Source organism: Sebastes fasciatus, chromosome 3, assembly GCF_043250625.1.
Source record: "Sebastes fasciatus isolate fSebFas1 chromosome 3, fSebFas1.pri, whole genome shotgun sequence".
In the NCBI taxonomy this organism is placed as follows: domain Eukaryota; kingdom Metazoa; phylum Chordata; class Actinopteri; order Perciformes; family Sebastidae; genus Sebastes; species Sebastes fasciatus.
Window position 1 is genome coordinate 36,942,015 of NC_133797.1, and position 12,685 is coordinate 36,954,699.

General features: G+C 40.7%; 1 long non-coding RNA gene across 1 annotated transcript; it reads left to right on the forward strand.

The window, feature by feature from the left end:
- The first annotated feature begins 11,336 nt into the window (after positions 1-11,336).
- Positions 11,337-12,685, forward strand: LOC141765363 (uncharacterized). Its single transcript, XR_012593464.1, has 3 exons — positions 11,337-11,459; positions 11,635-11,704; positions 12,545-12,685. It is a non-coding gene; the product is annotated as an uncharacterized LOC141765363 (long non-coding RNA).

A 12,685-nucleotide genomic window follows, 5' to 3' on the forward strand; every position in this document is an offset into this window, starting at 1 on the left:
GAAAACATGGCAGAGAGCCTTTGTAACCTCAGGTCCCTTCCCCGCTGAAATCTAGATGAAATTCAAATGTTTTTCATTCAAGTTGTTGGCATTCCCCCGGCGTTTGAATGGCAGATGGCAGGCAGGATGTTTCTGCAGACAAATGTGGAGAGAAGGTCATGGTGGAAATATTTTGAGGAAAACAACCAACAATGTTTCAAAATGTTTGAAATATCTGATCAAGAATTTGATGCCAATTTGCATTCCTGGACAGTTTTTGATACTCAATGCAATGGACATATATATGTTGTTTAGGTTTGTTACCCAGCTCTAGTGGTGGAGAATAAAAAACAGCTTCTCTCAGTGTTGTAATTAAAAGCTTATTTTGGATGGCAACCAAATTGCAAAGTGTTTTACTACTGATCACTAACATGTTCTCATCTCTCTCGCTTTGTCAGACCCCTCGGCGTCACCCTTTCCGTCACATTAAACACGTGCTTAATGTTGTGAATTAAACAAAAACACTTGCTTAGGATTAGGCAACAACACCACTCAGTTAGGTTTAGGAAAAAACAACATGTTTGGGCTTAAAATGACTTTTTACAGTGCAAATGTGACTTTACGTTGTGAACAAGGGACACAAACAAACAGCTGATTGTAAAGTGAAAGTGAGACCTAACGCACAGCACACGAACAGCGGTCTCCTGGATGAAAGCCTTGTGTATAAGCTACGTCACCACAGCAGTTTCCGTGAGTGTTTACTGTTGCCACGGATGGGTTTACACTGCAGTTAACAGAAAGCCTGGTGTGTTTCATACCGCCGGTGCTAAAGGTGCCTTGTGTGGCGGTACCGAACGCCGACGGCTGTGACAAAGCTTTGGTATTTGACGCCCTGAGAATGACAATTGGCTGGTTCATTAGCAGTTATGGAAGATTTAAAATGCCCAAATTAAAACAAATAAAAAAAGAAATGAAGTGAAATACAATACACATGATTGAAAACATGAAAATTAGTTAAAAGAAAACATTTGCTAAAATAACAATTATTTAGCTTTTTGTCTTTAATAACGGAAATCAATTGTTTTTCATTGTGACACAAACTTTCCATGTCAAATTAAAAGCAAATCACAACACAGAAAGTAAAGTGAAGAGGTGACAGCCGATGACAACATAGATCTGGAAACGCAACGTCCTTGCCAAAAAAATGTTCGTCTAAACAATCCTATTATCGGTTTTAATTTAGGCATTTTGAATCTTCCATAGATATCAACTATCTCAGTAACGACCTACTAATGATACGCTATCATGTAAGCCTGTTAGTTGCTATTTTTTATGTCATACTGCACCACTCATTCACGCCCAAGTTTGTAAAATATTACAGTGGGAATGTAGGATAGACGCCGGATGGACGAGCCCTGCATATTTCTGCAGGAGAGCAGAGGAGAGGAGAGGAGAGGAGAGGAGAGGAGAGGAGACAGGAGTGGTGAGATAAGCCAAGAAAAAAAAATATTCAAAACCTTTCTCTCTAAAGGTCCCTTGCAGCTCAACCCAGAGGCAACCTCTCTCTCTCGCTGTCTCTCTCGCTGTCTCTCTCTCCGCCTCTCGTAATCGACCTCATATCCAGGTGCTGTAAAGTGACTCAGGTCACATTTCTCTGCAGCAGCTTCCGGATATCTCCAGACAATCTGAATGTCAGCCAGGCAGACCAATGACACAACGTAGCCATCTGACTCACCCAGACATGCTTTTTTTATTGTTGCCAAGTGGACATACTGTATATATACACCTTCTCTACACCCAGACACTAGCACACACACACACACACACACACACGCAGGTGCACACACATGCAGGCATACACACACCTGGCATACAAATGCGCATACAGAAGTGCTATCATGGCAGACAGGAATTCAATGACCTTTGGTTTTTGCTTGCTGGGCACGCCACTTGAAAAAGTGTAATTACTCATTACTCATTTTGCTGTTGCTTATTACTCAACAGCAAAAGTAACTGGTTCCATTACTTATTACATTCGCCTACTTTTGTTACTTATAGTGCAGCCCCATCAGAGGTGCCTTTAAACAACTCCAACCAGGGCTCAGGCTTAAAGACGTCCCGTCGTCCCCGCGGTCAAAAAAGTATAAGTATTAACGTTACCAGTAAGCCAACGTTAGACTATTTGATGTTAACGTTAACATTACCGTTAACGCTCGCTAACAAGTCAGCAGCTGATGTTTGCATTTACAGTGATGATCTGCATTCATTTCGGGACGATTCCGGGAGGATGGTGAAAAAGTTAGTTCAGAGCCTTGTCCAACACATTCAGCCCCGGCTGAACCAGCGTCCCCAATGAACCCACAGAGACTCACGATCATCAGCATACAAGACGACAAACAATACTTTTACAATTACTTACAACAATTACTTGGATTAGTAACTATAATGTAATTACTCAATTTACAAATGATAATCCCTTAAGGTCCTGACACACCAAACCGACAGTCAACCTAGGTTTGGGATATGTCCCGCACCGTCGGCCCTAGTCTGCCCGTGTCAGAGTTTTTTCGTCCGATTCAGCATGTTGAATCGGCGGCGCCACCCGTCGGTGAGAAAAATCTCTCTGATTGGCTGTTCAGCTTAAACGAATCAGTGCACGAGAAAAGAAACGGACGTGAGGAAAGCAAGCCAACGAGTAAAGTCAAGAGGAAAAACACAGAAGGCTCTTCTCATTTTTCATCTTCATCTCATCTGATCATCCCGATGCACGGATATTTTCACAACGACGTGGCCATCTGGAATTAAGCTAAGAGGTGAGTGAGAGTGGTGTGAAAATGGTCGGCAAACGCCGCTTTGTTTCATGTACATATCATAACAACGGCTTGTATATCTTCCGTCCTCAGTCTTCCGGTTTCTCTTTTTCAATGATGAATACAGACTACCGCGACCTGCTGGTGTGGAGAGTTATTTCCTCTCACGCAGTCGTAGAACGTACGTGCTAGTTGGCGGCGGCTGTAGTCTTTGCAGTGTGTTAGAGTGCAACTTTTTTGCCGAAACAAATGCGACGTGAGGCGACTCAAAGGTCGGCCTTCCTCGCCGCTAGTTCTTTGGTGTCGGGTTGATGTGCCTGAGCCTTTATACTACACTCTACTGAGAAAGTTATATCACTGTAATGCCTCATTAAGTAATGCTTTAGTGCCCAACACTGATATTAATAAACATATATTCTCCACACACAGACACAATTCACATGGTGAAAACAACCTCAAGACACTATGAAGCAAAAGAGAAAACGAAGATTGAAAATGAACCAAATGTGAGACAAAGATAAATGACGGGAAAGAGAGAGAGAGAGAGAGAGAGAGAGAGGGAGAGAGAGAGAGAGAGCAATAAAAAGGAGAGAGTTACTGAACAACAAAAGAAAAATGTTACAGTAAGAGACCAGAAGAAGAGAGAGGGGGGGAGTGGAGACGGAGAGGGAAAAGTAACTCCCAACAGACTTCGGCAATTAAGAGCACCTCGTTAAGGAAGCTCTCAGTGACTAATGGACGGGACGCACAGCCATACACACACACCGCAGGGGATGAGTGATGGGCAGATGTAGACATATAACAGCTTCTGTAGTGCCATCTTTGCATCTTTACATCTTTACTTTCCTTTATTTTCCTCCCGCCTCTCCTCCTCAGCTTACAATAAAAGAAGAACATTACTTTCCCATATATCCCATATACTGTTTCCCTGCCTTTCGCTTACTGGTCTACACTTTTAACTGTCTATCTGTCCGTCTCTTACACACCTGCCTTGATATTATTAAAGATGAGAGGTTTGACCCAGGTGTCACTGAGTGAGTAATTGGTTGGAAGTTTTGAAGGTCATCATCATCATCACCTCCACCAAGAAATCCTGAAAGAAATCCTGCAAATAAAAATGTGTTAATGACCATGCTCTGTATCAGAATTCACTTTGGGTTAACCTTATGAGATCCACACAGGGTGTCTTTAGGGGAGATAGCAGGTCAGCAGTAGATGAATCATCTGAAAGCTGGGAACCTGAAGATTAATTTGAGATTAAAATAAATTGTAAAAGTGTATAAGGGCTTAGAACATTATGATAGAAGTATATGATGGCCATTCCAATGCTCTATTATGTCTCATAAGTTCTTGCAGCAATTTGTGGGTTGATACCATTTGTTACACAGATTTGGTGCTAAATTTAACCATTTTTTTTACCTATTGAGAATTGATAAAAAAATGATCAATAATCCCTCCAAAATACCACATTAAGACACCAAGACCTTGAGGCACACCATAGAAAAAGCCATGCTGTGATTTGGGATCAAAAACTTTTGACATTTGGAGATTTCTGCAAGAATTGCATTTTTCGGCGATTGGATGGCGAGCACTTCTGTTGTGTAAACTGCTCAGAAACCCCCTTATTGTCAATCTAGCTAGGAAAGCCATCCATCCTCTGAATGCTCTAGGTCTTTAGTTTGTGGCTGTAAAGTTCCATGAGGCTGTGATTATCCTAGAGGTCACCACAGGTCATTTTATACAGTGAGGTCAAACTTCAAAAAATTTTCTCACTACAATGAAATGGCTACTATGGAGACTAACATCATCACACATGAATACAGTTGGGCTCATTGGATCCACAAGAGTCTCAGCTTTACAGTGATACTCAATTTATGTAATTCCAAGACTGTTTGGGGACCCCAGTATGCAGAAATATTCAGATATATCATTTTAGAATAGGCGGAAATAACATATTTATACTGCATTAGAAAAACTGCATGTGATTATCATAAAGTGGGCATGTCTGTAAAGGGGAGACTCGTGGGTACCCATAGAACCCATTTTTATTCACATATCTTGAGGTCAGAGGTCAAGGGACCCCTTTGACTATAGCCATGCCAGTTATTCCTCGCCAAGATTTAGCCCAACTTTGGAGCATTGGTTGGTACCAATGGATTCTTTAGGTTTTGTAGTTTCATGTGATATCAGTACCTTCACTCTGGCTCCAAAACTGAGCCTGCTAAAGTCTCTGAAATACAGTAAAGTCGATCTCAGAAGGTTAAGAGGTTGACTCTGCAGTGTCTCAACTAGCAGGAATGGGATGCTCTGCTTCAGCGTGCAGCCCCACTTCGTGATTCAGGCTGATTAGATGAGTGAGCATTACAGCCTACTTCGGCACCACAGCAACGGCTGCTCATGTAGCAACAGTGAGCTGTAATGGATGTAACATCGCTGTGTCTGACTGGACTCCCTGAACAAATGAGCCTCTGTATCGTCAGACTCAAATCACAGAAAGGTTAAAAAAAATGTTTGCACCTTCTGAGCCAGCTGAGTGTCACCAGGAGCTGTCTCGTGTTGTAACGATCAATCCACCAGCACACACAGCGAGGGCAAGGCTGGCTTGTTTGTAGCCTGGCGATTAGAAGAGCCGGCTTGTGTTTGGAAAGTCACAAGTTCAAATCAGAGTCCAGGCTGAAGAAGATGCTGGTTGGTGCTGGAAGTTACAAGTGCTGTCGGTAAAATATGGCTCGGTAGCAGCATCTAGTGGTGGCTGTTGGCAACTACGACAACACTTGCAGATGCATGTCCTCCATCACCGCTGCTTCGTCTTAAAATTTAAAATTAAAATTCACCACTTGTTAGATAACTGATAAGGTACTCAAGAGAAATGACTGGGACTGCATAACAGACTGACTCAGGCGAGGTAATGCCAGACAAGCATGCCTCACATTCAAAGTTTCATCTCTGTAAATCATCTCTTTACCGTCCCTGTCCAATGAAGGCACACAATGTTAACTAGCTCGCTCACGTGGCTAACATTAGCTCCTGTTCATCACAGGTAACCCCAGTCTGTGCTTCTCATGTAAATATTGTTGTTACATTTAAGTCACAGAGCTGAGCATCCTCTTTCCTACACTTTTGAAGGCATTTTCAGTCCTCAAAGGTGTTTCTGTCCAACTGGATAAAAAAAAAAAAATCAGTTCACTGCACAATATAGTTTCTCAAGTTGCAACTCCATTTCCTAATCCCCAAAAAAGATGAAAAATGACAATGTTCTTTGCTTGTTTTGTGTGACATAAGTACAATATGAATGCATTTTAATTAAGATATAAAACTATAGAAAATAACATCAATCTAGATAAACATTAGGGTTGTCAATCGATTCAAATATTTAACTGCACATGTTTTATCTGTTCAAAATACCTTAAAGGAAGATTTGTCAAATATTTAATACTCTTATCAACATGGGAGTGGACAAATATGCTGGTTTATGCAAATGTATGTATATATTTATTATTATAAATCAATTAATAACACAAAACAATGACAGATATTGTCCAGAAACCCTCACAGGTACTGCATTTAGCATAAAAAATATGCTCAAATCATAACATGGCAAACTGCAGCCCAACAGGCAACAACAGCTGTCAGTGTGTCAGTGTGCTGACTTGACTATGACTCGCCCAAAAACTGCATGTGATTATCATAAAGTGGGCATGTCTGTAAAGGGGAGACTCGTGGGTACCCATAGAACCCATTTACATTCACATATCTTGAGGTCAGAGGTCAAGGGACCCCTTTGACAATGGTCATGACAGTTTTTCCTCACCAAAATTTAGCGCAAGTTTGGAGCGTTATTTAACCTCCTTCCCGACGAGGTACAACGTGGTTGGTACCAATGGATTCTTTAGGTTTTTCTAGTTTCATGATACCAGTATCTTCACTTTAGCTTTAAAACTGAGCCTGCTACAACCTAAAAATTGCAAGTTGTGTTAATGCGTTAAAGAAATTAGTGGTGTTAAAATGAATTTGCGTTAACGTGTTATTATCGCGTTAACTTTGACAGCCCTAATAAATATACGTGCTAATGGCATAAATGACTCTACCACCTTTACTCTTCCCGCCATATCACACAGAGAGGACGAAGGTTGATAAAATAGCATATAGGCAAGACAAACAGAAAACAAAGAAAATAAGAATTGAGATAAACATTCTTCATATGCAAGATAACGATGTGATTCTAAAGAAGAAAATACCCATGTGAATGTTTGAATTGTAAAAAAAGAGGAAGTATTTCTAATGAGATGTCTGCAGCCTCCTCCACCTTTCAAAATGCTGCAAGCAGTTTTACTCAGCTTTTGGATGACCGTGCCAAAGTGGAGAGAGCACCATTAGTTTAGGATTTTAGTAGGTAGAATCCAAGCAGCCACTAACAGAAGAGTTACCGGCACTGATCAGCAACACTTAAAAGCCCTCGCTGATAAATTACAGTCACTGTGTGTGAAGGAATATTACAGGTTGCACCTTAAATTGGATCTTCTCCCTGAACAACTTCTGTAGTGCTGATTGTGCCGAGCTGCCACCGGGGGTGATTGTGCTTCCCAGGTGTGAACATGCTGAAACGAAGCAAGCTCTGTAACTTTTAACAAGCTCGAGAAAACAACTGGGAGCTGGGAGCTGGAAGCTGTGCTTTACTAACCCGCTTTTCTTTCTGTTGGACCAATTTTGCTCTCATACATGATATGACTTAAACCTGCAGCAGGCAGAATGTTTTTGGCATCATTGGTCAAAAATCCCATAATAACCTTTCAGCATATTGTAATTCAAGTGTTCTGAGAGAAAACTAGACTTCTGCACCTCCTCATGGCTCTGTTTTCAGGCTTTAAAACATCTAGCCTGTGACGGGAGACTTTGACCAATCACAGGTCATTTCAGAGAGAGAGCGTTCCTATTGGCTGTTCATTCAACGGAGGCAGCTGTCAATCACTCTCAAAGTCTGATCAAACGGTCAAACTAGGCAGCCCTGATCAAATATGAATCAATATTCTGTTACTGTAATGCCTATTTCTCACCTTTAAGGTTTTCAGAAACATCTTGTAGTGTACTGTTTAGCTGTAAAATGAGTTTGCGAGTGATTGACAGCTACTCAGAGACTGCAGGTTCCAGCTCGGCTCTGATTGGTTGTTTTCCTCCAGTCTGTGAAATCTTGCAGATGCCATTAAGAGCACCGGAGGACACAGAGGAACATGATTTCTGTCTGATTACCTGTCTCCTGCACTGCTGTCAGGATATAGTGATCGTATAAAAATAACTTTTTATTAATCATATTTGCTCCGTTTCTACCCACTGCTGCTTTAAATGTGTCATGTGTCTGCCGATATACAATAATGAGAATAATGATCGGTTGAATAAAAAGATGACAAATTAGCTTGGAGAAACTGAGTCAGGGTACCTGGATTGGCATGAAAATGATACGAGCATTAAACAGCCAGCCACTCTCTTTTTCTCCATCGCTAAGAACGGGCTATAATTTCTTTCATATCATTTTACTTTTGATTTTGGAGTTTTGATTGAATCACTCTCTCATCTGGCGGTGCAATTACATTTTTAATGGGAAACTAAATTGAGTTGAAATGGTTCTGTGAGTTAAAAAAAAAAAAAAAACGAACCGCCTGCCACTTTGATTGAAGGATAAAGCCCCTTTTTTCACGTTCACGCCACCTGTCTTTAGAGATTCATCTTATCTTGACGCTGCTGTTTATTTCCACACAATCCTTTGTCAACCATGGCAGCTTTTGAAGTGGCAGACTGAAATGAATGCAAGCACTTTACCCCTGCCTGACTGATTAATCCCTTCATTTCTGTGTTTGTGGCGTCGGTAAAGTTTTGCTTACTTTACAAACACCCAAAGTTCTCACCATCAATAACGCTCCATATTGTTTTATCACTCCGCTTTACTTATATCTTTTTGAAACATGCGTATACGCCACGGTCACAATTCACCACCAGCATCACCTACAGTGATGGATGATGATGATATATCGTGATAAGATAAATGATGATATCCTGCCCGAACAGGAGACACAAAAAACAAAAGGTAATATTAGATAAAGGAGAGGAAAATGGCTCTAAAACCCAAAACAATAAAAAGGCATTCACAAAGAGAAAAAAGGGGAGTATGTGCAGATGAAGAAAGAGCGGAGATACTTAGATAAATCATTACGCTTTGAAAATTATCACCTCTTTTCAGTACAGTTATTAGAGGTCTTATTTTTTTTCCACTATGCGATAACAGTTTTTTTTGCGCCTCGTGACTGCTCTTGGATTAATAGAAAAGCGTGGTGCGAAATGAGCAATATCCGCATCAATAAACACTATTGGACTTCACGCCTCCTAATAATGAATTTCCTGTTGTTCCTGTGTTTGTATTCTGCTTTTTAGTTTCTGAATTTGCATCAGCTAATTCAATGAGAAATTACTGCAATTAGTTTTGTATTAAAAAAGGATTTACATTTCATGAATCTCTCTCTATCTGACACGCTGATATAAGAGAGCGAGCAAGAGTTAAAGGATTAATAAGTGTGTGTTTGTGTGTTAGAGAGAGAGAGAATTACACAGAAAATAAAGAGAGCGAGAGTGGTAATATCCTTGTGAGACCTCTGTATTTACTGCACTGTTAAGCAGCATTCATTTATCTTATGAAAAACCTGCTACACACGCACACACACACACACACACACACACACACACACACACACACACACACACACAAGCATATACACATATGGCCCAGTGAGGCCCTTCTCCCCAGACAGCTCCTCTAATTAGCTCCATTTAAATGAATGGGTTAAGCAGAGTTGTTTTTACAGTGTGTGCTGGTACTACTAATGCAGCTTATTTCAATGCCACACACAGACGCATAAAAGCATCCGGGGGTTAATTCATCTGGATTTCTCAACCCAGTCGCCAGAATAAATGTGGGCATGGTACGTTTCTGCAACCACGGGATACGTTGAATGTCGACGTTTCTTAACCAAAAATATGTTTCATATCAGCCTCGTATCATGCTTGCAGAAATATACAATGCCACGAGGATAACGTGAAACGATGGGTTAGATTCAGGCAACAAAACTATGTGGTTAAGGTTAGGAAAAAGATCATGGTTTGTGTTCAAATAATAGCGTAACAGCGTGGTGTGACGCGGCGTGGCGTAACGCAATGTGGCGTGATGCAACGTAGCCTGACACAACGTAGCCTGACTAAGTGCATTCTGGATAAATATGTAGCGTAACACAGCGTAGCGTAATGTAACATAGCGTAATGTAACGTAGCGTAATGTAACGTACACTGTAAGACTTCGATGTAAATTTACAGCGAGATTCTAACAGTTACATACTGTAAAATGCTTTTACTGTATATTACTGTGAAAGCAATGCATTCTGGGAGTCAGAACGCTTGCTCCCATGATCCCAGCGGTCAAGTGTATCTTTTCACAGTAATCTACTGCTTGCCGCTGAGAATCTCGGGAAAATAAATTAACGGCTATTTTTCTAAATTCTCGCGCGTATTTTTTTCGAGTTGACCGTTGAGCGCCGCAGCTCAACGGCTCAACGCTCAACAGCTCAACGGTCAACGGTCACTCTGGCAGCAGCAGCAGCAGCATCGTTGTTGTCCAGTGCAACTTGAGAGACAGCAGCAGTTTGGATAAACACTTTTTATTTTCACCACCGCCAGTTCCATTTTGATCGTCAGACCAGACGAAGGGAAACTCCAGTGGTTACATTACGTTACTTTATGGTAAGTCAAATCATCAAGTTGTATTGTACCTTTGCTAACACAGTGCACGTTCCTCCATGGATGTACATTAGCTAGCTAACGGTAGGTCGTTAGCTATTCTTAGCTTCGTCTATATTTCAATACTCATTAGTATCACAGGTAACAAACATCAGTAGTCTATCTTATATTCACGGTAGCTAGCTAGCGCTAGCACGTTAGCTAGCGCTAGCTCGTTAGTTAGCGTTAGCTCGTTAGCTAGCTGGTTTTAGCTTAGTCAGCATTTAAATTCTCAATATAATTACTAATAGGTAGCAGCAATCTAAAAGGGAGACGAGGCAGTATCTATCTTGTGTTTCAAGAATGTTCAACTGTCAATTTTGCCGCCATGCATGTGGTACTAAATATGCCTTTGTTAGGCATATGAAAGTTCATCAAAACACCCCACACATCACATTTAAATGTGCTTTCCACGATTGTTACCGTTCATTTGGCAAAGTTACAGCTTTAAAATGCCATGTATATAGAGATCACCCAGATCAGAGGGAGTCAAGCTTGAGGGAAGGATGTTCTGGCATAAGGACATTAACATTAGACGTTTTATCATGCCACATCGATTTCTGTACTGTCAAATGTGACAGTTTGTCTACATTATTTTCTCACTTGAAGACTCACATTAAAGAGGGGAAACCAGTCTTATGTCCATTCACAAATTGTGGTAAAATGTTTACTGTGATATCCACTTTTTCATCACACTTGTCAAGAACACATAAAGGTTGTGTAGTTGGTGATCTTTTGAGTCAGATCAGGTCAGGTAGAGATGATGGAGAGAATACTGTTGAGCAAGCAGGGTGCTCACATGAGCATGCAGGGTGCTTCAAATAGAAGAGAGATGTCCTCATCTTGCAGGCAGATGTGAGTATAACTGATGTAGTTTATTTCAGATTAAGACATTGAAATGCAATGAGTGGAGCTCAGTGTGATTTTAAAAATAATTTCTTTAAACAGGAAAATTGATGACAACTATAGTTAAAGCATTGTTTAATTGTATTAACTTAGAATTGCAATGCCTTTATTGTCTCCTATATAGGTGTCAGACACAGCGGCGACTGTGAAGACATCCCTCACCCTTCCTGATAGCCCTTGGTTGATCATTCTAGGTAAGCACTAAGCCCCACGTTTCTACTTACACTGTACTAGTGCACATATGCAGAGTACTTCTATTGAGCCTGTCAGCAGGCAGTCAGAAGGTGTGGGGCAGGCAGGAAGACGCTGCTTGCCGCTGGAGTTGGAGTTCAGTTGTAGTGAGTTTCTATGGTTATGTCTTCTATATTGTATATAATACACACAACTTTACATTCTTATAAATAGATACTGATTCTGAAACAGTTGTGCATACAGAAATGGATAAATAAATATGTAGTTTTAGATGGTTAATAAATAGTTGACTATAATACATACACAGTGGGCTATGTTTTAGTTAATAAATAGTTGACTCTATAATACATACACAGTAGGCTACGGAATAATAATTTCTCTGATTCTTCTCTGATATGTAAATAGTTTGTTTAAGCTTTTCTCTCACTCTTTCTGGATTAGGGTGTTCCTATAGCTTGTAAATATGTAAATAGTTCGTTTGATATTCTCCCTCCCTTTGTAGATTTTATTTTATTTGTATTAACTTTTTTACTTGATTTCTCCTTCACTGCAACGGACACAACCACTAAGCTTTATGAAAATGAGTGCGCGATGGTGTCGCAAGTATGTAAATGGCTACCTGGATACATCAAAGAGCAGTACAGTAGATGAGTAGCATCTCGCATCCTACATCAAGAATTCCTGATATCTAGCGGAGGCTTAAATTTTTTTAGAAAGGTTTTCAAATATCAGTTGGAAATGCCAATACCATACAAAAACAATAAAGCGGTAAGTGGCCACTTGATAATTCGTCAAATGGTCAATTTGGTATTCAGCCTAAAGCTTTTTGCATTGTGTTTCAGGTCCAATGATTTCCGACCAGCGCTGGATGGTAAGCATCGAGGGTCAGGTGGTGTGTGAAGGGGCATTGTCTGCGTTGGGGCTTGCTGTTGTCTTCACATCCTACTACAACTTCAACCTCCAATATCAGGATCACGCTGCCT